Source organism: Boleophthalmus pectinirostris, unplaced genomic scaffold (genome assembly GCF_026225935.1).
Source record: "Boleophthalmus pectinirostris isolate CB_2022bp ecotype Guang Dong unplaced genomic scaffold, ASM2622593v1 HiC_scaffold_5, whole genome shotgun sequence".
Taxonomy (NCBI): Eukaryota; Metazoa; Chordata; class Actinopteri; order Gobiiformes; family Gobiidae; genus Boleophthalmus; species Boleophthalmus pectinirostris.
This window is the reverse complement of record NW_026571404.1, coordinates 35,040,244-35,067,405: the sequence shown is the minus strand read 5'-3', so window position 1 is coordinate 35,067,405 and position 27,162 is coordinate 35,040,244. Positions and strand designations below refer to the sequence as shown.

Sequence of the window (27,162 nt, the reverse complement as noted above, 5' to 3'; positions counted from 1 at the left end):
TTTTGTGTGCTTTCTGTTTGCTGTTTGGATGCTTCTGTGTGCTATTTAAGTATTTGTGATCTTGTCATTTTAATCTGTTTGTCTGTCTAGCTTTATTTTGGTCTTTGTCCCCCTATTCTATTAAAAACAATTTGCACATCAACAACTTAACCACACATTCTCCTCTTCTTTTGTTACAGCCAGACTTCCCTCCCACTGTTTTGCTCCTGCGCTGACAGACGGAGCTTCCCCTTTAAGACAACCGGGAAGTGAGCGCAGGGGGGTGTGAGCGGGGCCTGTCTGCTCGGTGGGAGGAGCTACCGGAGGAAACAGGTGTCCGTGCAAACAGAGATGATGTCATTGTGAGTCCGAGTCACCTGGGAGACTGCTGCGGAGCTGGAGGAAGTAGAGAGGGAGAGACAGAGGAGGAGAAGAGGAGAGGTGCAGCGTGGAGCCTTCATCACTCCATTCTGCGAGGAGGAGGAGGAGGAGTAGACGCAGGATTTGAACGCAGCTGCTGTACTGTCAAGGTGAGAGATTCAATACATGTACTAAAGCAAAGAAGAGGACAGAGGATAAATAATGACAGTAGCGTTTTGGTTGAACTGAAGCCCATGTGACAATGAAAGCTTATGGTGAGCAAATGTAGGTTAGTTACTGATTAAAAAAAAAAACAGATCTGAATGTAACAGCTGTCAAAATGTCTCAAAAAGTTCATTTAGAAACATTGTAAGTGACTTTACCTGTTTAAAGATGCACTATGTAACTTTTCTGATAGTGTCTCATGCTCGCCTCCATGGAGATGTCATTGATTTGTCTGGAGTGTTCCACAGTGCGGTGTTAAAACATTGGTATGCGTTTCCATGGAGACAAGCAGTTAATGTCACCAGGCCAAGTTACAGGTGAGATCTGTGAAGAGGTCATGCTCAAGAAGAATCCAGGTTTTTCAATCAATAAAAATAACCAATCCATTAAATATAAGCACTTTTATTACCTGGCTTCCAGAATACACACTTTTTCCAATATGTTGCAAAAATGTGAATCTCCTTGTTTTCAGTGGGCATGATTGACAGGTGGATTAGCCAATTGAGGTCACACTTGGTCTGTCTGTATCAGAAAAACAAAAAGAAAAACATACATTAGGGTTTTCTGTAGAATCAAAGAGTGACACACTAAACTTAATTTGCGATGGGAGAAGTTTGATTTTATTTGTAAATGATGTGTGACTAATGAGCTTCTTCGTTTCACTTGTGACACTGAAAAAAAAACATCTGACTGGATGATCATGTTTGCCTGGGCTTCAGACATAACAGAGGATGTGATGACCAGACTGATATAAATCTGTAGAAGAAAACAGGGAGATACCAGCCAAGGGTTTCCAGGCAAGTAAGTTTAAGTTCCAGGGAAAGAAGCAAGTTCACAGCAGGAGTGCCTCATCCTCCACATTTCCAAGGAAGTGTTGTTCATTTGGTGATAATATTCCAGAGTGTGGCCTAATGTTGTTCCAAAGTAATGTTTCGTTTTTATTCCCATTGAGTCATGGTGACCTGCCACTTCCAGAAAGTTACATACTGCACCTTTAAAACCATGCAGTTAAAATGTCTCATAATATTAATAAGAGTTTTAGGCTTTACTAATAACCTCTGTCACTTTTTAAAACTTTCCATTTGCAAGTTAAATATTGCACTTACTTTTAGGAACAGTTTTTTTCAGCATCCATCTATTATTTGGTAACTTTTTTCACTGTCTCATTTCTAACCTATAACATACCTGGCATGTTATTTACATGTTTTTGTAAGTCTACAAGGGACAAAACAATGTTGACAATGTGAAATAATTTGAACCTTTGTGTTTCTTGAACCACTCCTTTAAATCTGATTACTTTTTCTTATTTTTGTGTCTGTCCTTTGAAAATACCAGATTTTGTATATTATTTAATGTTTTGTCCTTCCAATTACATTAACTTCAAATTATAAATCAGATTTTCCTACAGTTACTCTTTAAGTTACTCTTACTTGAGGAGTTTCGCCAAATACTTGTTTACTCTTACTTAGACCACTACTTTGGACTTCTTCTTGAGTAATATTATTTTACTGTTACAGTAAAGAACAATTTTTGGCCACTCTAACCACTATTTTGCATTTTTTTTCAGTTCACTAGTGCTCTCCGTTATTATATATAGGAAGTATTAGACACAACCCTTAACAGGTACTCCCCTTTATGCAAATTATGTCATAACTTCTCTTGTATTATTAACTCTTTGTACTCCTATAACCCATATTATATTGGAGGAACTTTATCGATCAACTGCTGAGGAGACATTAATTTGAACAGAGCAGCAGAAGGCCAGTGGTGAATTTTGCTTATACAACAGTGGTTATGTAACTGTATTTTAATGCTTAGTGGCTATTTGCATTCTAAAAGTGTCCATCAAAAACCTAGAGCAGTTTTTAATACTGTGCTCACTTTATACCACAGTACCACAGTCTGTAGTCTAAGGGTATTTTAAAGGACACTTATTATACTATTTTCAGACATATATGTCAAAAACAGACCTGGAGTTTTGTTTCATTCACACAAGTTTAACACACACACACACACAATTACCACTACATGACATCACAAGGTGGAAGGGAGCATTTTGAGCTTGGAAACGTATGTCGTAATGTACGACTAATAATAAAAAATAATAAAATGTGTGAATGAAACAAAACACAACTCTGGATATGTTTTTCATTAGGTATGTATTAACATTATAACATGGCTAAAAGCTCACAAGAGTCAACTTTGTGTAATACAGGACTTTTAAATGTTAACCTGTTTCTTATCGGCTGATTTATTTGGATTGCAGGATTGGGAAGTTGTGATAAGTGGTAGTAGCTGTAACATGCACCGTGTGAAAATGTTAATATAACCTTCTGTGTTTGTATATTTCTGTAAACTGAATTTTAGTGTCATAAAAAAACACGACTAGTTCATTTTAACGGTCCTTTACTACGCAAAATTGACTCTTGTGAGCTTTAAGCCATGTTAGAATGGTGTTACCTCATCAGAAACATACCTGGAGCTGTGTTTTGTTTCATTCACACGTGTTTGAGTAATCCTTTGTTATTAGTCTGTCTACATTTTCAAAGATCAAAATGCTCTTTTCCTCCTTGTTGTAGACGTTTTCAGCTTGTCCAAAAAAGAGTGGAGGTAAAAGGCTGGAGACCAACTGGATGTCTTAAGCAGAAGTTTATTTACCATCAATAATACAGGCCCGGGGGGACTTTTGAAATCATACTGTGTTAACTTTCCAAGTCCCCCCGGGCCTGTATTATTGATGGTAAATAAACTTCTCCTGCTTAAGACATCCAGTTGGTCTCCAGTCTTTTACTTCCACCCTTTCTTGGACAACCTGAAAACATCTACAACACACCTTGTGATGTCATGAAGTGGTAGTTTTTAAGTTCACAGCTATGTTTTACCCCTTTGTTCAACAGAGACTGGCAACTCCAGGGCTGAAATCCAAATGATTCTAGTGAAGGTGAATAGAGTTTAAAAACACAATGGAGCACTTCCTGTATTACCACATGACATCACAAAGTGGAATTTTGACCTTGAGAGGTGAGATCCAGAATACGCACATCTTTAATACTTTCTGAAGATGTGAGTCTGATGAATGTGAGTTCAGATGGGCGTGACTGACAGGTGGATTTGCTAATCAAGGACACGTGTGGTCTGTCTGTTTCAAAACTAATACGTCTGCTTAATAAGGAAAAAAGAAAGGATTTGATTGGACAGTCATAATTGGTCCTGGCTTAGAGGTGGAGTGGGGACCAGACTGATCTCTCTCTATCTTGTCTGCCTTTTTATTTGATAGTTGCATTAACGTTTCAGATAGCAATTTTAATTAGAATTTAATTCATTCGACAATTTTAATTAGAATTTAATTCATTCGACAATTTTAATTAGAATTTTATTCATTCAGCAATTTTTATTAGAATTTTATTTAGTTCGGCAATTTTAATTAGAATTTCATTTAATTCGGCTCATATTCACACAGGCATCTCAGTGCTTTATTAGGCTATAAAATCAATTCTTATCATATCCTGTTGCATTGTCTTTACACTGTTTTATCGTCCATTAAAACTGCACACAATTTTTTTCCCATGTATTTGAGCAAAATTTCTCTTGCCCTCAATACAGATATATTGTATAAGCAGCTGTTGGTCAGAATAGGTTTTTATTGTCCAATGATCAGGAAGTGTGAGATTAGCATGTTAGTTCCTGTCAAAACAAAAGTCCGCTATGGTCTGAAACTGAAAGTCGTGAAAAGCACTTATAAACTCATTGTAGTGAATAATGCATATGCAGGATGTTTGAAATGCAAAGTCAGGAATAAGTTTGGACCACTGCAAACTGTTTACATTACACAGCTAGATCTGTTTTCACATTTTTAACACTGTAAAAAATAATTTACAGAACCTTTAACTCTACTGCATTCTCATTTGGCCTTGTGTGGGCAGGTGCAACAGGTGCGACAGGTGTGACAGTAAACAGTGGCAGGGTTTGGTTACTGTGTTTCTAGCACCACATGATGACTACAGTAAATATTACACACTCAGCGGTGATGTCATACAGGAAGTAAATGTTCTGTGCTGGTGTCATGTGACCTCTGTTTATTCTACAGCTCATTCTGTTTAGTTTGGACTCCTGATAAAGACACATTAGTCATTGTCTGTTTGCGGCTGTGCTTAATGATTTGTTTATTATTCAGATATCCTTGTATTTCTCTAGTATTGCACTGATGAGAAAAAGATATGCACAAAATACATATGAGGTTTTGTGGCAGTGCTGCAGATCTAAAAGAATATAGTGGATTTTTTCTCTTTATGTAGTTCAGTCTCTAACACACAACATGGGATGTTGAAAATTTAGACCTGGTTTAGTCCTGGTTTAGTCTGATCTAGTCTGATCTAGTCCTGATCTAGTCCTGGTTTAAACCTAGTTTAAACCTGGTTTAGACCTGGTTTAGACCTGATTTAATCATGGTTTATACCTGGGTCATTTAGTCCTGGTTTAGTGCTAGTTTAGTCCTGGTTTAACTCTGGTTTAGCCTTGGATTAACCCAGTTTTAGTCCTGGTTTAGACCTGGTTTAAGCTTAGTTTAGACCCGGGTCATTTAGTCCTGGTTTAGTCCTGGTTTCATCCTGGTTTCGTCCTGGTTTAAACCTGGTTTAGTCCTGGTTTTATCCTGGTTTAAACCTGGTATAGACTTGGGTCATTTAGTCTTGGTTTGGTCCTGGTTTCATCCTGGTTTGGTCCTGGTTTAAACCTGGTTTAGATCTGGGTCATTTAGTCCTGGTTTAGTGCTAGTTTAGTCCTGGTTTAGCTCTGGTTTAGCCATGGTTTAGTCATGATTTAGCCCTGGTTAGTCCTAGTCTCGTCCTGGTTTAGCCCGGGTTTCGTTCTGGTTAAGTCCTTGTTTAGTCCTTGTTTAGCCCTAGTTTTGTTCTGGTTTAGTCCTGGTTTAGTCCTGTTTAGCCCTGTTTAGCCCTAGTTTTAAAGTGGTACACACTGATTGTGCCCATGTGGCTTGTGACCTGTCCTTCAGTACCATGGGGGTAGCCTGTGAGGAGAATCTGCAGATCTGGGGCGAGTCTTGATCAGATCAGAGATAAAATCATCTTCATTGTTTGTTGCAGCAGGTGCATGGGACACATTTAAAAAAACACATCGCAATAAAAGACAACAGCAGTGGCCTGAGCTCATCTGTTGGAGTTCAGAGAAGCAATGGAATTTGTGTATTTTGTGTTTGTGTGTTATATTTTGTGTTTTATGGCCAGAGGGACTTTGTGCTTGCCTGAAGGTAACTCTGTGAAGGCGTTATGGAGCAGGTGAGTGGAGTCCTCAGTGATGTGAGTGGCCTTTCTCAGCTCTGAGTCACCATGGAGTTCAGACAGAGGGGTTTGGACTGTACCAGGGATTTTGTTTGCCTGATTTATATAACAAGGGAGAGTTTGGATTTGTGTTTTGCTTAATGATTTTAGCAAAACACAGACACACAGAGAAGCATGCAAACCTCAAACAGAAAAACTTGGCTGACCCAGGAGTCAAATTAAGAACCTTCTTGCTGTGAGCCGAGTACTAGCTACTCAACCACCATTTTCTTTTAAGTCTTGATTTTGATCTCGGCTTAGACCAGTACATATTAATATTGTATCCTTGGGCAAGACATTAAAACACCATGTCAGTGTGTGATCAGTAGTTAGAGGAGCTGGTGACGCAGAGTGGAAGCTTTTGGCAGTCTACTCCAAAACCAGGTGTGAAATGAATGACCAATTTAAAGCATCCAAAAAGAAACATATGGTATTAGGTTATTTCACAGTTCCCACGGTCATGGAAATTTTGGAAATTTAAAATGTCATTTTCCTGGACTGGAAAAGTCATGTAATTTTGTAAATTCGGTGAAAGTTTTGGAAAAGTCATGGAACTGTAGTATCTCTTTCACACAACTACAGCGTTCTGTTAAGTTCTCATGAAGCTGTTATGATTATTTCCAAACGTCTGCGCCTTTTGTTTAAAGGAGACAACAATAAATGCACTGACAGTAGTTTGAATGTTAAAAAAACTATAATCCCAAACCATAAAATGAGAGGAAAGGGTTAACATTTAATATTTAGCCCTAAAAGTCTGATCAGTGCACTGTGTAGGTGCTGTAAAGTCATGGAAAATTCACTTTAGGTCATGAAAAAGTTTTGAAACTTTGTCAGTGAAAAAGAGTGGGAACCTTGATATTTTTTTCAGACCAAGGATTTGTTTTCATACCTGACAGTTTCGACTGCTCACTCGCAATCTTCCTCAGAGTGGTCACGTGATGTGCTGTGACGTGTCCGTTCAGCTGATTTAAACAGGTTTTGGTGCTGTCTTCCTACCGGTGGAGGCAGGATGACAGCGCCACCTGCTGTCTGACTTCACAGAAACATCACATGACTACTCTAAGGAAGAGCACTAGTGAGCAAGCGAAACTGTCAAGTATGGAAAGAAACTCTTGGTCTGAAAAAAACAACCTAGTAACATAAATTATCGGAAGACCAAATGAACTGCAGTGGTCCAGAAAGAAACATATTTTGTGTCAAAACGAAAGTCCAAAAAGTGTCCAAAACAAAAGCTCTTTAGACATTGTTAAAGCAATCGTGTGGCTTATGTGGTTTAGTCGCATACCGAAACAAGCTCTGTAACTTTTCAAAATACACAAAAAATCCTAGTTAAACGCCTCCAACTTCCACAGTACTCTCTATTGTCCTGCCAGAACCTTTGCCGTTCTGTTCCCATCTGAGCGCGTAAATAGCATCAGTTGTTTTAGCTATGACCTCATCTGAACACGCCTGACCCAGCGCACTGCTCCACACTAATGAGTCCTACCACTCTTTGTATTCAAATGAGGGTCCGAGCCGAGTGAGACAGGGCCCTCTCCTCACTCCACTGCTCCTTTTGTCTCTTTGTCTGTCGCCCCAAAACAGGATGCGCCGGGACAGTGGCATCAAAGGGAGCAGTGTGTGTAGAGATGTGACAACTATGGCCTTACGCAACCACACAACACACATACAAGCACGTAGTAAAGCTCAGACTGACACCGGACGGATATAGTGAGATGTTTTTTTATTTGTTTATTTCATTCATAAAGTATTAAAAGACAAAAACAGTGTGCAAACATATGATAAAAGGAGCTTAAAGAAGCGTAAAACATTTCAAAACAATACATTTAATCTCAATCACAAATATTAATCAATTGCAAATGTATGTATTTCTTAAAGGTGCATTGTGTAGCTTTTCTGGTGGAGGGTCCGTGAAATTCTTTTCTCCATGGAGATGTTATTGCTTTGTCTGGAATGTTTCACAGTATGGCATTAAAGCTTTCTATCTTCAAGGAGACCAGACCAAGGCTACGTTGATATGATGATGGTCTGAACAGTAGACGCAAAAGTGGCGTCGCGTCTTCACTTTTTATTCCATGTTTAGGTGAGCATTTTCGGGAGGAAATCTGCATGCATATGGTGACGCAAAAGTGTGTGGAATTCGATTGGGTATGCATGCCAGGCCGTATGTGACGTAAACTGACCAGAGTTTTGTGTCTTGGGCAGTGTAGACGGAAACACTACGGCAGAGTGTATTCAACTTTTCCACGCCGGAGGGTGGTTACAGATTTTTGCATTTTTAACGAAAGGCACTTCTGATAAAATATTTTGTCGTTTTTACCCACAAGCGTTCTTGTGTAAACAGGCCCCAAGTTACAGGTCAGATCTGTAGAGAGAATGCCTGTTTTTCTAGATATTTTTGAGCTATAAAACCACCTGTAATTGAATATATGTAAGGTAGAGCTGTTTAATGTCACAGTGTGGAACATTCCAAGCAGAGCAATGACATATTCAGCAGCAGGTGACGGATCCACAACCAAAAAGTTACACTTATAAGTCAGTGATATCATGAATTTGCAATACATTTACACAAAAACTTACAGAAGCTCTGTATACTAGAATTGTTTTGGGTTTGTTTTATGAGCTGTTTTGTGGGGGAGATATCTACACCCACTTTTCTTTTCTATATTCATTGATAGCTTGTGATACTTAAAGGTGCGCTGTGTAACTTTTTGAATGGGGTTCCGTCACCTGCTTGTTTCTATGTATATGTCATTGCTCTGCTTGGAATGTTGCACAGTGTAGTTAAACAGCTCTACTTTATGTTTACTCAGGAGGGTACAGGTGGTTTTATAACTCAAAAATACCTAGAAAAACAGGCATTCTGACAGTGAGCCGGGTCACCTCTCCACAGATCTGACCTGTAACTTGGTCTGGTTTGGTCTCCATGAAGATTATTTTACTGCTATGGGATATTAACTGCTTACACATAACATATTTATATCACTGTGTTACCTTTTTTGAAATTGCTATGTGCTATGTTCACAGAAACCAACCTATTAACATTGTTGTTGTTATTGACATGCTTAGTCTCCACTTCTGTTGCTCGTGCTAAGTCACTCCCACTTCAGAGCTCTATCACAACACAATCAGAGTCCATCTCACTAATGAACTGTTGTGAACAGTTTGTTGTGTATCCCGCCTTTGTATATTTGTGGAGAATTGTTGTGCAGGAGCATGGGTGACGTAAGCTTGGCTGAGCATTGCACGGGATCTAACAGTTTACCAGAGGGAAGTTTGAATAGGGCCCGGGAGAGATCGCTAAATGACTCAACCATGAATGGATGGTATTGAAAACCTCTTCAGGGACGTTTTAGATGAGGGAAACAGTGTTATAACATGGTTGAAAGCTAAAAAAAAAAAAAAATAGTATCAATATCTAGAAATCCATTTATGATGAGCACTTTTGTACAATTCACAAATCAAATCCAAAATTTTAAAAGTGTATTGTGTAACTTTTCTGGTGGAGGGTCTGTCAGATGCTTTTCTCCATGGAGATGATTTTACTTTGTCTGGAATGTTTCACAGGATGGTATTAATCCTTTCTATCTTCATGAAGACCAAACCAGACCAAGTTACAGGTCAGATCTGTGGAGAGGCGATGCCGCTCACAGTCAGAATGCCTGTTTTTCTAGGTGTTCTTCAGCAGTACAATCACCTACAATTTAATAAATGTAAGGTAGAGCTGTTTAATGTCTTACTGTGGAACATTTCAAGCAGAGCAATGACATATCCACAGAAACAAGCAGGTGATGGATCCCCAACCCCAAAAAAAACATACTGTACCTTTCATAAATTATAATGTAGTATAATACAGGGTGTCCCAAAAAATGTAACATCATTTTAAAAGTAATTATCTTGAAAACTACTAAATCTGCTTCAGTGATGATGTTGATGTTGCTCTACCAGATCCTTTAGCCCTGCATAAGCAGCCTTCCTCTTTAAATTTTTATTACCAAGTCCAAATTTGTTTGCCAGATTTTTCATTGAAGGCACGCTGCACAGTCTTGGGTGACTGCGCAAGCATATTTCAAGACGCAAAATGACTTTTCCTTGGTGTGGGACGGCATGGCTCAACCTGAAAACACAGCAAAACTAGAACATTAAATATAAAATCTTGATCTGTTTCTATACATTCTGTGAAAATTTGAGGTTATTTCAACAATAATTACCAAAAATATTGGCCTGGAAAATGAGGTAACATTTTTGGGACACCCTGTATGTAATGCATTAGTCACTTTGCACCCTTAAACTTACTTCAACCTCCCTTTTTGTTGTAGTAAGATACTTCTTTCGCCACGGCTGCCATAGGGCTAACTAATAAGTGATGTGGCTGCAGTTCTGTGTCAGTGGTCCCTGTGGTGTCCCCAAATCACCCACACATCAAGTTCAGATAAAGGTGGAGAAGGTGTCTTTACAAAGAACATGTCAGCAATATGTAGTCCCACTGTGGTCTGGTTGGCTGCTATAGATTTACTTTTTTGTTGCTTCAGATTGCTGATGTTTGACAACTCATTTCAGCTCTGACACTTTCCTCACGGGGGCATGCTTCTCAAACAAACAAACAGATAAATATTTAATCCGCCCCTCATTAACTTTATTTCCATCCCTGTTCATCAGATGTCACTTTATTCCACTAGGGGGAGTGTGACAGCTTCCTCGTCTGCTCCAGCTTCAAAGACAGATTTAACTCAACAAAACACAAGCCCGTCTAATAATTTATAAGACCGCTACTTGCCCCCGGCGCTGGCTTTTTGTTTTGTCTAAAGCTAAACTTGCTAAAATGATGAATTCAGCTTTGAAACACTGTACTACACTGCGGTTGTTCTGAGCATTTCTCTATAAACTATCCTCTGTTAATTTAAAGCCAGTGTGTAACTTTTTAGTCCAAAGATAGACTAAAATAAAAGCCTGTGTTTGTTTATTTTTTGCTTCTTATTTGGCCTGGAGGAGAGCTCTTCTTCTGCTCATCTTCATGGAATGTGTTTTTTTTTACTATGTTCTTCCACAGAATTGCATAAAATGTATCTTACTCCACAGTGATGTTCCGAAGTATGGCTTTAACTTTCTTTTCTGTTTTCATAGAATCATGCAGGTGACGTGCCATCTCCAGATAGTTGTATACTGTACCTTTTAAGCACCATGTTTAATACCATGTTCATTTTTTTCTGCATTGTCAGAGTTTATTTTATTTCAGGATTGTTCTGATATTATTCCAGAAACAATCATATTTAACATGCACAAAAACCGAAATGGTGTAGGCTGATGCTTAAGCTTACTGACATTTTGAAAGTGGAAGAGAGTGATGCACAATTTTAGGTCTTCTGTACAATTCTTCCAGAGGTCTACCCCTTTAACCATATATACAGCATTTCATAATATTTGATCTCATTTTCTTTTTTATGAACATGGCTCGATTGACCATTTCGGATTTTAAACATATTTTCTTATATAAAGGGTACAGGTCCATTAAATTGTAAAATTTCAGGGATTTAAAGTTTCAGCTCTCATTCTGTTTGCCTGATGAAGGCCTAGTACCGAAATATTGCATGGTTTGTCCTAAAAAATCTCACAACTCACAAAGTAAGACGTTGTGGAATTTTTCTCTATGTTCTAGGGTTTTAAAGTTTAGAAATAATGGATTGGTTGCTTCATTGTAAGGTGATAATGTGATTGCTTTTATTGCAAGTTTAGGATTGGTTTTGTATTTGTCTTAAATGTATTAGCCCAAATCTCAATATAATACCTTCCTTCTTATTCCTATTTGCTAATTCCCAATTCAGGTTTTCAAGTGAAAGACAATTATGAAATATGTAATAGATTTACACTTAGACAAACTTTATTGATCCACAAGGGAAATTATTTGGACAGTAGCTCACACATCACAATATAATATAATAACAAAGACAAAACATATAAATTGTAATAATAAATTATAAATAAGTAGCAAAGATAGCAAGAGACAGGTGTCAAAAAAGACATTATTATACAAATGTATATGTACAAGTCAAAATAAAATGGAAAGATAAGTAATAACATCAAACAATGTCTCAGAACGCATTTAAAAACTGTCATCATATATTCTCTTATGATTATCCAATATTAGCGTCCAACCGTGCTGGAGTCACACCTTTATGGCGCCCCCTAGTTGTTTTTTCCACCGATTGATTGCTTGTGTTTACATTAGATACCATCTCTGCCGTCTATCCACAGCCTCACACTGATAAGTCCCGCCCCCTCTGGAGCGTGTGCAGCTTTAAAAACAGGCGTTCCCCTCACCACAGCTGGAGCCTTGAAAATATAACAGCAAAACATTGGACTCAGCAACTTCTGTGTAATACGCACACGCCAGGCTTATGTTGTTTTCTAAATCTGTGCAGAGTAGGTTGTCAAAAGTATCAAAAATCAGATACTAATACTATTCATTTGCGCAGGTATCAATACTAAAAAGGTCATATGGACAGACTGGACAGAAATTAACCTTTCGTAAATAGCTTTAGAATGATCCTGAGCTGTATAAGAACAAGTATAAGAGCACATAGACTAATACAGACCACTGAGGGATTACACAGATATAAGGCCGCATGGGAATAGAAAAGAAAGTTCTGATTTAATGTTGGAAGTCACATTCTGTTATCTAAAGAAAGTGTTGTTTTTTTTTTTTATTATCATTGTGGTATCACAATCAGTATTGAGTATTGAGTCTATTCCCTAGAAAATAGTTAGTAACACTATTTTAAAGTCTTTTTCATGTTGTTGTTGTTTTCTTTCTTGCATTTACCAAACAATACATGAAATACATTAAAATCCTGTACAGAGCCTTTAAGTAACTCAATTCAACTTCCAACTATAGACAATGGAAAATCAAAGTGTTTTTTTTATTATTGTGGTATCGGTATTGGTATTGATACTGGTAGTCTATTCCTTAGTTTCGAAGTAGCATTTGAAGTACAATTATCTTGACGACATAAATGCAGTTGCAGCCCTGTTGGTGTGTGTTGCGTCAAAATGGGGGCACTTTTTAACCATAAGGCTGAATAAATTAGTCTGTCTTTATCAAGAGTGTACCCCCAGGCTTGTACTGTACACGTGAGAGACTACTCCAATGTGGTCATGAGGTACTTCTATAATGTTGGGTCTGAGTAAAGTTCATTTAAGTTAATTGAAAAGTATAACGCTGTATAATATATTACAGAATTGTTAATGGGCCTTTATTACGCAAAATTGACTCTTGTGCGCTTTAAACCATGTTATAATGTTGTTACCTCCTCAAACACGTACCTGGAGTTGACTTTTGTTATCATTCACAGGCTTGAGCAATTCTTTATTATTAGTCTGTCTACATTTCCAAAGCTCAAAACTCTGTGTTCCACCTTGTGATGTCTTGAAGTGGTAGTTTTCAAGTTAACAGCTACCTTTTACCTTTAGTTTAGTACAGATTGGCAGTTCCAGATCTGAAATCATCCAAATGATTCTAGTGGAGGTGTATGGAGTTTAACAAATTTTGCCTCGCTTTATGTTGCATTTTTGTATGAAAAGCGCTCTGTAAATAAAGTTTGATTTGATTTGATTGCATCGCAGTAAAGCTAACAACAACTAGCATGCTAACCACAATGTTGCCTGTTATAAAAAAAAAAAAGAAAAGAAAGAAAAACTCTATAATTAGATGAAGAAAGTACACTGGAGACATATTTTGACCTCAAGAAGTGCTTATACTTGGGATAAAATATTCATAGTTATAATATTCAAATATTCAAACTCTACTTTAGCTTTCATTTAACCTTTTTGTCTTGACTTTCAGATTTGGACCCTCTGACTTATAAACAATTAAAGGTCCTATATTACTCAATATGGACTTTTGTGAGCTTTAAGCCATGTTATAATGTTGTTACCTCCTCAAAAACATAGCCAAAGTTGTGTGTTGTTTCAGTCACACATAGACAGCTACCAGAAACTAGCATGCTAACCATACTGATGCACACGGGACATATTTTGACCTCAAGAAGTGCTTTTACTTTGTTGCTTGTTTTCATTCTTTTTATCCTACTTTTGCTTTCATTTAACCTTTATTGTCTTAACTTTTAGATTTGTACCCTCTGACTTCTTAACAATTAATTGTGGTTCTGTTATTTTGTTCATAATGTCAAAATGTTGAGCTAAAAATATACTCCTTATTATCAATCCTTTCTTTGTTGCTTCATACCTTAGTCCTACTTTTTTGATTGTGAAATGCGAGAAATGTTGTGTGGTAACCTCCAGCTATCCGTCCATCTCCATCTGTGTGGTTTTCTTGCTTAGTTTCAGTCTGTCTCACCACTACAGCTCTTGTGGTAGAATCTAAAGAGGTTTCCAGGCCTCAGAGAGATGGTCAGATAGAGCCATGTTCACCACAATGTGTTTGATGGAAAAAGAATGGATTCCTATCTGCTCTGGAGGTCTGTTTACATGAGGACTCCCTAGGGTGACCACAGGACAGGGTGGGGCCTTCTCTCTGGATTTCTGCAGCTTTTCCAACACATGTTTCAATCAGCCAGTTTCCAAAGTTATTATTTTGGTTTAAAGATGCTTTGTGTAACTTTTCTGGTGGACGGTCCGTCAAATGTTTTTCTCCATGGACATGCCACTGCTTTGTCTGAGATGTTTCACAGTATGGCATTAAGCATTTCTATCTTCATGGAGACCAAACCTGGCAAGATCTGTGGAGAGGCAAGCCCGCTCAGTCAGAATGCCTGTTTTTCTAGGTATTTTTGAGCAATAAATGTAAGGTAAAGCTGTTTAACGTTATCCTGTGGAACATTCCAAGCAGAGCAATGACATTTCCATAGAAACAAGAAGCCGAAAAGTTACATATTGCACCTTTCAAAGCATTTTTCTGCTCTTGGCCACGTTGCCTCAGTGATTGTTGTACATTTGGACCAGAAGGCAATAGTGGTTTTTAGTGCCGTAAATGAAATTTTGTTTTTGAGTGGAGTTCCATGGCCAATTTATTACTTATGGTTCTGTTTATTGGGGCTGCACAGTTTATCACAAAAAATAGCAAAAATCAATATGACCTCCCTTGCCTTGGATCTAGAACACACACTTCTCCAATACTTTTGAATGAACAGCCAGTCTTTTTACTTCTTTTACAGTCTTTTCGAATCCAGAAGGAACTGGACAAAAGAGGGTGAAATTAATTAACTTGAGACGATCCAACCTCAGCCATTAATTTGTAGACATCTCCTCTCCAAAATTCATTCATTCAGTCCTTTAAGTAGTTTTTTGTCCTTAGTTTTTTGATGCAAATGGAGAATGCGTCTCTGGTTGGTTAATCTGCCTGTCAGCCACGCCCTCTGAAATAAAAAAGACAGGACGCAAACTCTTCCGACTTCCCACTTGGACCTCAGATTTGGTGTCACTTCCAAGTTGAAGCGTATTACTGTTTTGCATGTCGGATGCCCGTTAAATCAAGTATTTCTTCAATATTTGCCTCACCACAACACCGAATACCGTACCCACAGTCAGTCATAGGGACGCGGTGAGGTACTGCAGTAATACGAGTGACTGAAATTGTCATTTAAACCACCAAAGTGTCTAAACACAATGAAAACAGTTCATATTTACACGTCACAGTAGGCGCAGCCACCTTGGAGTCTGACTCGGAATCCTTGCTCGGTCTACTTTTTCCGCCACCGAGGTCCGAGTCGCGCCATCCGAAGAAAAGGGGCGTGTCACGTGTGTCACCAGCCAACTTTCTCCGAAAACAGAAGGGTGATAGAATGCAGGAACAGCTCCAAATCCTCTTTGTAAAGTTTGGTCAAAGTGTGTGGTTCTGGCTGGTCAGGTAACAATACTTAGATCACAGGTCTGGTCACAGTTCTCGAATCAGTGAGCAAAGTACCAAACTGGTAATCTGAGGTGAGAGAAATGTTGAAAAGTTTATTCAAAATGATACGTGACCAATGAGCTCCTTTGTTTCACACGAGTCACTGAAATAAACAAATCTTATTGGACGGCGGTGGTTGAGGCTGATGGAGGAAAGTGTGATGGAGGAAGTGGTGAACAAACTGATATCAATCTGTAGAACAAATACAAAGACATATTGTTCTGGACTTGGCAGACAATGTAGAGAGTGATTATGAGGACATTATTAATTCTGGCCCTCTCACATACACTCACATTTTCATACATGTACACATATTGTCACATACATACATTTTTACACTCACATACATTCTGTACATTCTCCTCGCACATACATACATTCTCCTTTCACATACATTCATTTTCCTCTCACATACATGCAATCTCCTTTCACATACATACATTTTACTTGCACATACATACTACATTCTCCTCTCACATGCATACATTCTACTTTTACATACATACATTTTTTGCACTTACATACATACATTCTCCTTTCACATACATACATTGTCCTTTCACATACATATATTCTCCTTTCACATACATACATTCTCCTTTCACATACATACTACTTTTACATACTTACATTTTTTGCACTTACATACATACATTTTTCTCTCACATACCGACATTTTCCTCTCACATACATACATTCTCCTTTCACATACATATATTCTCCTTTCACATACACACATTCTACTTGCACATACATACTACATTCTCCTCTCACATACATACATTCTCCTTTCACATACATCGTACATATATTCTCCTTTCACATACATACATTCTACTTGCACATACATACTACTTTTACATACTTACATTTTTTGCACTTACATACATACATTTTCCTCTCACATACATACATTCTCCTTTCACATACATATATTCTCCTTTCACATACATACATTCTACTTGAACATACATCACATACTTACATTCTCCTCTCACATACATACATGAGAGGAAAATGTATGTATGTGCAAGGAGAATGTATGTATGTGCAAGGAGAATGTATGTATGTGCAAGGAGAACGTAGGTATGTGAAAGGAGATTGTATGTACTGCATATGACAGGGCCAGAATGAATAATGTCTTGAACGGCCCCTCGTAAGCGACAGTAACATAGGTGGTAAAGTGTCCACTGATCTGAAGGTTGGCAGTTCGAAACCCGCTCTCGACATAAACATCATCAGTTGAGCAGTTTGCAGTGCAATTCCACCTCCCACAGTTTAACGAGCTTATTGTGTGCTTGGGCAAAACATTTATCCTCCATCACCCCCAGTGTCTGCGCACGTGGGTGTGTGAATGTGTGTGAATGGGTGAGTGGTTCCTTGATGTAAAGTGCTTTGAGAGCCTTGAAGGTGGAAAAACGCTATATAAAAATGTGACCACTGACTATTTCAACAGTATCATCTGGACACTGTCAAGACATTTCTGCTCCCACCCAGAAGCCATTTTCTATTTGATGGTACTGACTTACGGTTTCATACTACTCTGAATTAGGGGTGTAACGATATCCAAACTTTTTTCTAGGATAGTTTCACGATATATCTCTCACGGTATGATAGTTATTGTGATATTTTGTGACCACTTTTATCCTTTTTTAAATGCCTTGACAAGACTTTGATTCTGTCATAGTCCAATTAAGTAAGATTTCAAAGTGCTACACATTTTATTTTTTTTGTAATCTGCACTGAAATGGAGCAAAGGATAATGGTCTATGTAGTTCCCTCTGTTTTTAGCGACTGCTGCACCAAAACTGTGAATTTAAGCAAAGAGACTAATTCGATATATTATTGTGATGACCTGTGATATTATTGTGAGACTTTTGATGATGTATCACGATATTTTGGTTATTGTTGCATCCCTACTCTGAGTTAACCAAGTCCAACCAAAAGAGAGGAGTTTTAGAGTGAATCTGACCTGCTATGGCTTACTTCCTAACTTCATTGTGGGTGCTTATGTCCCTATTGTCTGTTGGCTCTCACCTCCAGCCTTGTTAAATACCTTATTAGCATTAGATTGGCCTGTTTTTGTGTTGGGATCCTGTCCTTGGGATGGACGAGTTTCTGTGTTTCCAGACAATGATTTTCCTACTTTAGCCTCATTTTGCTCTTGGTTTAGTAAAGTTTCTTGTCATTGCTAGGCGAGTAAATTTTGGCGTTTTTGTTATCATGTAAAGGTGCAGTGTGTAACTTTTCTGGTGGAGAGTCTGTCAAATACTATTGGTTTGTCTGGAATATTACATTGCGCGGTATTAAACCTTTCTATCCAGACCAAGTTACAGGTCAGATCTGTGGAGAAGCAACGTCGCTTGCAGTCAGAATTCCTGTTTTTCTAGGTATTTTGGAGCTATATAACCACCTGTAATTGAGTAAATGTAATGTAGAGCTGTTTATTGTCATATTGTGGAACATTTGAGGCAGAGCAATGACATATCCATAGACACAAGCAGGTGAAGGACCTTCCACCAGAAAACGTAACAATTCACTTTTAACTAAACTCTCAAAAATGCATTAAAAAAGTGCATTAAAATGTACATAAATAAATGAAAGATGGAAAGAAATAAAGATGGAAAGAAATCATTCTGTATTTGCCAAACATGTGTCGTAAGTGTCCAAGACAAAATGACAAATGCTCATGGTATTTGGTTTGGTAAATGAAGCAACAATACTCAGAAAATTACAAAACCACAATCTGACCACATCACACGCCCAACAGTGGCTGGTCCAGTCAGTCACACGACAAAGGAAACATCTTCTGTGCCCTGTATTCAAGGCATTTTCCTATTGACCGTCAGCCAACAGCCATTGTACCAAACGCCCCAAACGATCCATGCAGTCATTTCCTCTGTTCTTGATAAAGACTTAATGGACTTTTATTGTTGGAGAATACTGTTCAAAGTTCAGAGTTACTTGTGTGTATAAACAGTTACCATTTTCAGATTCTAATGTGATGATGTCATACTCAAATATGAGGGACTAGAGCCAATGTGATAATTTCTACATAGTAATATTATTTTTTATACAAAGTATTCAAAAGGAAAAATCCCAAATGTTTAACCAGATTTTTTTTATATTAGTGACTAGACCCTAGAACTAGAACTCAATTAACAGCATAAATCTGCATTTGAGCAATATTCATCCTTGCTGTCTCCCATCTGTATTAAATATTGTGGGGCTCATCTGAAACCATAGACTGACACCATATATGGATGGACAGATTCACTTTTATCCAATCAGAGACATTGTTGGATGAGAACCATGCCAAACAGCTGCCTGAACTAACTTTTCATTTTGAAACATGGTCATTTATGGTTAAAAATCGGGTACAGGTCCTTTAATTTAGCCCTTCATCTGTGCTGTGTTTGCATCATCTGAAGCCCAATAAATGCATAGACTCGAAACAAGCTAGACCCTGTTGAATCTGATTTTAAAGGAGGGTCACTCTTGTAAATGCACAATGAAAAAGAAGAGAGTAAAGTGTCTGGAATATGTTTCTTAGTAACAATGTGCCTGGTTGCTCAAAAATAGCAATCCTGCCAGTAGCTTCTGTGTTGAGTTATTACCATGGATCTATAATAAAAACTGGATAAGGCATTCCTCCTCTGTCCAGGCTCGAGACCCACTAGTGGCCACTCCATACTGGTACCTCGGTACTGCAGCTCCTCGGTGCTGTTCCAGAAAATATTCTGGCTCACAGGGCATTGACAACTTTCACAAAGGTCAGATTTCTAGGGATTCTTTTCTATTTTCATAACATCAAGTTTTTTAAATGTTTAAATCCTCAAAGTGCCTAAAAGTCAACTTTGTAAAAGTTAGCATAGCCCCACTCTGAATCTGTGCTAGCTCCACTCTAGCAGCTCTGGCTCTGATTGGTCCAAACGCTCCACAGTCACAGACACAGACATCATCACACACCACTGAACACAATACGGCACCATCTTGGATTCATCTTCCAGATTTTATTATACTTCTATGGTTATTACCTGAGAAAATGCTTTGTAAAATGAATAGATTATATTTTACAATGTAGAAGTTTCAAAAGTCAGTCAATACTAAAACTAGACATTTGTCAGGTATTGATACTAAAAAAAAAGAAAAATGCACCTTTCCTGAACAGTTTTTAGAATGAGCTGAGCTGTATCATCTATTATCACCATCACAATCAGTATTGAGTATTGAGTCTATTCCTTATTATCTGAATCAAGTTTGAAATTTTTGTATCATGCCAACAGTATTTTACAATCTTATTTTCTCCTTATTTTTTCCCTTATTAAGCAGATTTTACTATACAGTACATGACGTAAAGAGCATTTATCTTGACAAGAATACATTAAAATCCAGTACAGACGCTTTTAAGTAACTCCTCAATTTGCAACTAGTCTAGACAACTGAATATCTAACACTCCAGTATGAGCAGTTTCGCCTTGAGCTTTGGGACTGCTGTAAAATGGTTGCAGATGGTTAGCTTTGTCAATCCCTGCCACTGGAAAATGCATTTTAACTGACAACTAAAGTAGTCTAAATCTGGGTTTGCTTGTGTTTAATAGGAGTCATTCTTGGGAGTTTCCACGCTAGGAATGTTAGAAGGCCTAGCTGTGGTTCATATCTCTCCTCCACCCAAAAATCTCTTCAGGACACCCACCAGCGCAGCCTCAGTAACCCCGTGTGTTTTTTTTTATTATCAGTTCATTTCCAACCACACTGCTCTGTTTGCTCAGTGTGTCACATATTTTACACTCTTGTTTACACTGAGCTGCTCTTATGAAGCTGTCCTGGCCCGCGCAGATACACTGTACTTAATAGCAGTATTTGATGTGGTAATGCAGTACCAAATATGCACTCATGGTATTGGAAGTGGTAGGGATGTGTCTTATTGGAAAACAAATTCTATATGGTGATATGAGTTGTGGTAGAGTAGCTAAAATTGTACTCAAGTTAAAGTACAGTTACTTCAAAACAGTTACTCAAGTAATAAGTAGTGTTGTCATGATACTGAAATTTCAGGCTTTATTTCGATGCTAAGGAACAGACTTGAAACTCATTACTGATTCTGATACCACAATTATAATAAAAAACTCTCATTCATTAGATTTTCAACATTAAATCACAGTACTTTTTATGTTCTTTTATGTTCCCATGTGGTCTTATGTATGTGTTAAGTATGTGTAATCCCTCATTGGTCCAGGTAGGTTCCAAAGTGGTCCATGGGCTCTTATATTTGTTCTACAGCTCAAGATCATTCTAAAACTATTCAGGAAAGGTTTATTTCTGTCCTGTTAATGTGACTTTTTTAGTATGAATACCTGCACAAATGAAGATCTAGTTTTGAAAGTAGTTTCAGTATCAATTAGAATCAGTTTTTTACGGTGGCCAACGTGAGCCAAAAGCACTGCAACGGCCCATGTACGGAAACGTTGCAAATTCACAAACTCAAGCACGAATTTAAACGAGGTTTTAACAAAGAACATGGTGCAAATGAAAAACAAAAAAAAAAAAAAAAAAAAACATGCTGCAAGAAACAAAGACAAACGTGTCATCAAATGCACCACTAATAGAGAAACAATGCAAGGCACAAAACAATGAAAACACCTGCAAACTAAAAACACCGTGCGTAAAGAGTCATGACAAAGGAAGTGCTCTAAAACTGCAGGGGGCGCTCTCAGTGTAACAGTATCGTCTCTGTACTTGAAGTGTTTTTTTGTAACTGGACCGTTGCAGTGTGCTTGGCTCCGTCTGCCATTATAGTTTTTCGTTACTCTATTCTAGTAGTTGTCCAAGTGGGACACAGCCCTATGTTCCCCCAGCCTTATGTTTCCTCATTTCTAAGTTTTTTTTTCTTCTTTCCAAAATTAGGCCTTATGTTCCCACATTTCCTTTATCATCAATTTGCATCAGATTTTATCCCCATTTCTCCCAATTTAGTCATCAGTTACATCCAGTTTATTCTCCAGCAGCAGTTGAATACAGATGTAATGCAGAGGTCGTGGTGTAAAGGCTGAAATGACATTGGATAATGGTTTTAAATGTGGTATAAAAATAAAACTATACGTACGTCTATACTTATCAACAAATGCACAACATCTGGTATTTTTGCAGGATAAACCACAAAAATGAGACAAACTGAATCATACCAGAAAGACCAGAGCAAGAAACACAAATGTTCAAATCATTTCATATTGTCCACATAAATTAAAGGTTTTGTCACTTGTAGACTTACACACAGTGTGAAGAGTCATCATAACTTTTACTCAAGTAAGAGTACTGTTACACTGAATAAATACTGTATATTTCTCAACCAGGAGTAAAACTGTGTCTGGAAACTACTGCGAAAAATACTATTTTATTAAAAAGTTACTCAAGTTTATAAAATGAAGCCAAGCACAGCCCACCTCTGATAAATATTATGCTAGAAATCTGTTAGTTCTACTTCTATATTTCTTCTTGAATGTAGTTTTAGCATTGGGTGAAGTGATCTAAGAATCAAAGCTGTTCCATACAAGTTAAACAAGTCCAGACCAAGTTTCTTAATGAAGTGGTTGTGGGTGAAATCCCCTCCAAGCTTCCATCCACAAAGATCAGTGCAATGTGGCCAATCATAACAGTGTATTTAAAGTGGTGTGGCCTTTGGGTGTGTATGGATTTCATATTAAGCCAGTCAAATAAGTTTTATCTTTTGACCTTGTTTTGTAATTGCCGGGAAACACATGAGCAGTTTTATGTCTTTGCCTTGTTCCTCAGGGCTGTAGTTTAAAGCGAGATAATTGTATGATTATTATGATGTTTATTGCGTTTTGTGACAGTTCTAGTTTTTCCTACAAATGTGTTGAGAGCATTTTTGTGTGTGTATTGTGCAGGTGACTGCACATGCAGGCCAAGTTATAGGTCAGATCTATGGAGAGGACTGTATTGGAGTGTGATGTCACACATAGTGTTCAACAACAGTCAAATGAAGCTCACCGAGACTAGAAGTTATAGGGGCCAAAATAAAAACACCAGGATCATGTACAAATACACATATTTTAAGACCAAAATGAGAAGCCTGACAGCAGCAGTTACAGAGAGGGGGGCGACAGTTTTTTCAATACAAAGTGAACTGGATCCAGAGTCAATGGAGCCGGAAGTGCCACCCTTGCTCACTTCCTATTTTGAACACAGTGCCTAAGAGAGCCAAACTTTTTTTTTTTTTTGCAGTAAAAACGCCATCTGAACAAACACAAGATAGACACATTTAATGCCTTTCTGAGGATTATTTCAGAGACAGTTTTAAGACAGACTGTACACTGATTTTTCTCCATGTATTTATGTTAATTTTGTCTTACCCTAGTAAGGCAAGGCAAGGCAAGGCAAGTTTATTTGTATAGCACAATTCGTACACAAAGTAATTCAAAGTGCTTTACAGAATAAGAAATACATTAAAATCATAATAAAAACAAATCAAAACATAAATAATCATGAAGATTAAAATTAAAAAAGAGAGACATAAGAGAGACATAAGAGAGACATAGTACACATATACTAGCTAGGCTGGCACCACCTAACGCCACTGCTCAATTTAATTTCTCTCCAGTGACTAGATCAGGAATCAGAATACACTACTAGATGGTTTGCAAGAACCCTGGAAGTTGTAGACCACGCACCAGCCAATCACCTGTGAGCTGTGAAGCCATGACGTCAAACTCAAGCGTCTGTCTGGGGTCCCTTTTGTGGTACAGCACAACAGTAAACAAAGTGGTTGAGATGGTTGTAGACGATACAAACTTAGCAGCTTTTATTGCACCTTTAATTTGCAAGTTCACCTCGTCGAAACAACAGCGTTCGCTGACAGCCATGTTCACTCTCTGCCTTGTTTGCTGTTGTGCTGCCAATGACTTGAACATCACTGAGCGTTCCAGCACATTTCATATGTCATGACCAAATAGCATCAATCCATTTTCTTAAGCTTATCCGGGGTCAGGTCACAGGGGCAGCAGTCTGAGAAGGGCCTCCCAGACTTCCCTCTCCACACACACTTCCTCCTGTTCTTCCGGGGGGATCCCGAGGCGTTCCCAGGCCAGCCGAAAGACGTAGTCCCTCCAGCGTGTCCTAGGTCTTCCCCGGGGCCTCCTCCCGGTGGGATATGCCCAGAACACCTCCCTGAGGGAGGCGTCCAGGAGGCATCCGGAGCAAATGCCCGAGCCACCCCAGCTGGCTCCTCTCAACGTGGAGGAGCAGCTGCTCTACTCCGAGATCCTCCCGTGTGACTGAGCTCCTCACCCTATCTCTAAGGGAGCGCCCAGCCACCCTGCGAAGGAAACTCATTTCGACCACTTGTATCCGCGATCTTGTCCTTTCGGTCATTACCCAAAGCTCATGACCATAGGTGAGGGTAGGAACGTAGATTGACCGGTAAATTGAGCGCTTCGCCTTTCGACTCAGCTCCCTCTTCACCACAACGGTCCGATACAGCGACCGCATCACTGCCGATGCTGCACTGATCCGCCTGTCAACCTCACACTCCATCCTCCCCTCACTCGTAAACAAGACCCCGAGATACTTGAACTCCTCCACTTGAGGCAGGAACTCTCCACCCACCCGGAGAGGGCAAGCCACTAAATGGCAGCGATAGGTTAAATAAAGAAAGTACCTGCCTACCGTCGAGCCAACGAATCCTAATGCTGCGAGGTCAGATGGATTCCACGAAGTGAAACTGGCTGATGAATCAGACTACATATATATTGGGTGTTCCAAAAAAATTTACCCAATTTTAAAAGCAGTTATCTTGAAAACTACTAAGTTTAGCTCAGTGAAACTGAACAGTTTAGGAGTTGGTTGTGGGTGGCTGCGTGTGAGCATATTCCAGCACGCAAAATGACTTCTCTTTGGGAGTGAACGGCTCAACCTGAATACAGAACAAAATTTATTTAAAATCTTGATCTGTTTCTATACATTCTGTGAAAGTTTGATCTTATTTCAACAAGAATTGCCCAAATTATTGGCCTGCAAAATTATCTCAATTTTTTTGGGACACCCTGTATATTGTAGACGGAACTGTTGAGGTCAAAATAAGTCAGCTGTGTACCATCTGTATTTAATTCTAAAAAGTTTTATTGTGTGGGTATCAGGAAGTGTGCCCGTAGCATGCTAGCTGACAGGTCTTAGAAAGTTGTGAAAAGTGCTTATAAACTTATTGCTGTAAATAACTGGAGTGCTCGTAAGAGGAGGAATAACTTTAGACCAATGGAAACGGTTTAAAAATCAGATATAGTGGCTTTAATATCTCCATGGAGACCATCACGTGGTGGCTCATCACCAGAAAAATGCTATAGTGCACCTTTAAAGACTTTTGTTTACCATCTTGTGCAATTGTATGGCTAGAAAGAGAGTAGTAATAATCATTTGTCATAGAGCCTATTCGAGCACCATTGCACATGTAGCTGTCCAGTTGCTTATTGAACCGCTGTAAAGTGAAAGTAAAATGTTTTAATGAAATAGTTTACATTGTGTAGTTGGGATCATTGCTGTGATTAAGGCCTCTGCGTGGGCTCGTGCGGAGGGCTGTGCCAGCTATCGACTCTGCCATGTGCCGCTGTGTCTCTGATCTGATCCATATGCAGATCGATAATCACTCAGGGAAGAGGGAGAGAGAAGGGGAGAGGGACAGAGAGGGGGAGAGAGCGAGAAAGAGGGAGATGAAGGGAGAAAGAGAGATGGAGGGAAAGGTGGGGAGAGAAAGAGAGGGGAAGAGGGACGAGGCATGCTCAGTGCACTGTCAGCGCCCAGCCTTCATCTCTGCCCTATACTCAGCAGTATATAGAAATAGTAGAAACTGTATTAGAAATCACTTTGTAGGATATTGGTGATAAAGAACCCTCAGGCCACAGAGTTATTGATATGTGTAGCTCTGGATAGAGTTCTACAACTGGGAGGAACTTCCTGGTGATTATTTGAATGTGATTGGCTGAGGTGTCACAACAGAGGAACAAGAAAAAAATCAAACCCCAGTTGAGAGAAAAGCAGGGATATCTTCCCTGTTCACAAATGCACAAAACACTTTCCTCTGCACATTTTCACAACACAATAGTCCAAAAAATTTCCCTTGTGGATCAATAAACTTTGTTTATATCTAAGTCTGTATTTTTGCTGAAACAGGCTGAAGTACATCTGTCTGCGTTGCCATATTTGTTTTGGTTCAGTGCTGCTTTGTGATTGGTCAGTCTGTCCGCTTAACCGTGCTGAGTTTGTGAACTCACAAATATCGTGAGATTCCTTCTTGCTGTTCAAGGTTATGGAGTTAAAGCTAGTTGTACAAATGCCTTAATTACATGTGTCTTAGCACAACACATGAGCCTACAATACAATTAGGCTGACTAGACCATAGGCGTGGGTCTATTGTGTTTTATGAGCTCATTCTTATTCTGTCTGGTCTCTCTCTGTTAATCCTGATGCTCGCAGTAAAGACTCGAGGTGTAATGACATTAGTAATAGATTCATACTCGGCGCATTTTCGCACATTTGGTGAACGGACGACATATGCGCGAAGCACACACAAACGCACGTGACTCAGACACGCGCGCGCACACCCTCTCCGCTCGCGCGCTCTGCTGCAGGTAGTAGCTCCTCCCCCTCCCCCCCTCCTCCTGCCCCCCTCCCTCCTCTGGCTTCATTGGCTTCGTTCATTCTGCCGCTTTAAACCACGCTTTAAAACACACAATGCCCGCCGCCTCCCCTCAGCCCCGGACCAGCACGGACCAGCACGGCCACTACAGCGGCTTGTGCCCGCTCCACGGACCACAGGTGAGCCCTCTCCTCTCGTATTTGTCCGTTTTCAGAGCGCCCTTGCCCTCTGGTCTTTCCGTGGTTCAGACGGAGCGACCGTTTCTCTCATTGACCGGCGTCAGCTCTTACTACGTCTGCACCGGCTACACCAGGCGCAGCCGTGTGCTCGTAGTAACGACGTGCTAGCTCTACCAACGGGAAATATCTCCTCACGTCTTCCATTTTGATGTTTTTACTAGAGACTTTATTGTAATGATGCATAGTATTCGCCTATAGCGCCGTGTTGTCTCCATTGCTCCCGTTAAGTTTGCTGGAAGTGATGTAATGTAGCCCAGTCTCTTGTAGTGAGCAAAGCGAGCACTGCGCTGTGCTGCGTAAAGACGCTGCGCAGAGACTTCAAACAATGTGTTATAAAGCACGGAGAACTGTCCTATTACCCGCTTTACAGATGAAAAGACTCTTTAAAGAAGCAGCAATGTTTTTCTCTTGAGTCCTACCTTATCAGACACATTTGTATCAGTCAGATATTATTGCTTCACTACAAAGAGG

At 39.1% G+C, this 27,162-nt stretch overlaps 1 protein-coding gene across 1 annotated transcript in view; it reads left to right on the top strand.

Annotated features, from left to right (window-relative positions):
• The first annotated feature begins 357 nt into the window (after positions 1 to 357).
• LOC110153159 (inactive ubiquitin carboxyl-terminal hydrolase 54-like) overlaps positions 358 to 27,162 on the top strand; it is a 76,407-nt gene continuing 49,602 nt past the window's right edge. The window contains exon 1 of the mRNA XM_055162858.1: positions 358 to 509. The gene's annotated coding sequence lies outside the window, so the exon portion shown is untranslated. The remainder of the gene's footprint in view (positions 510 to 27,162) is intronic.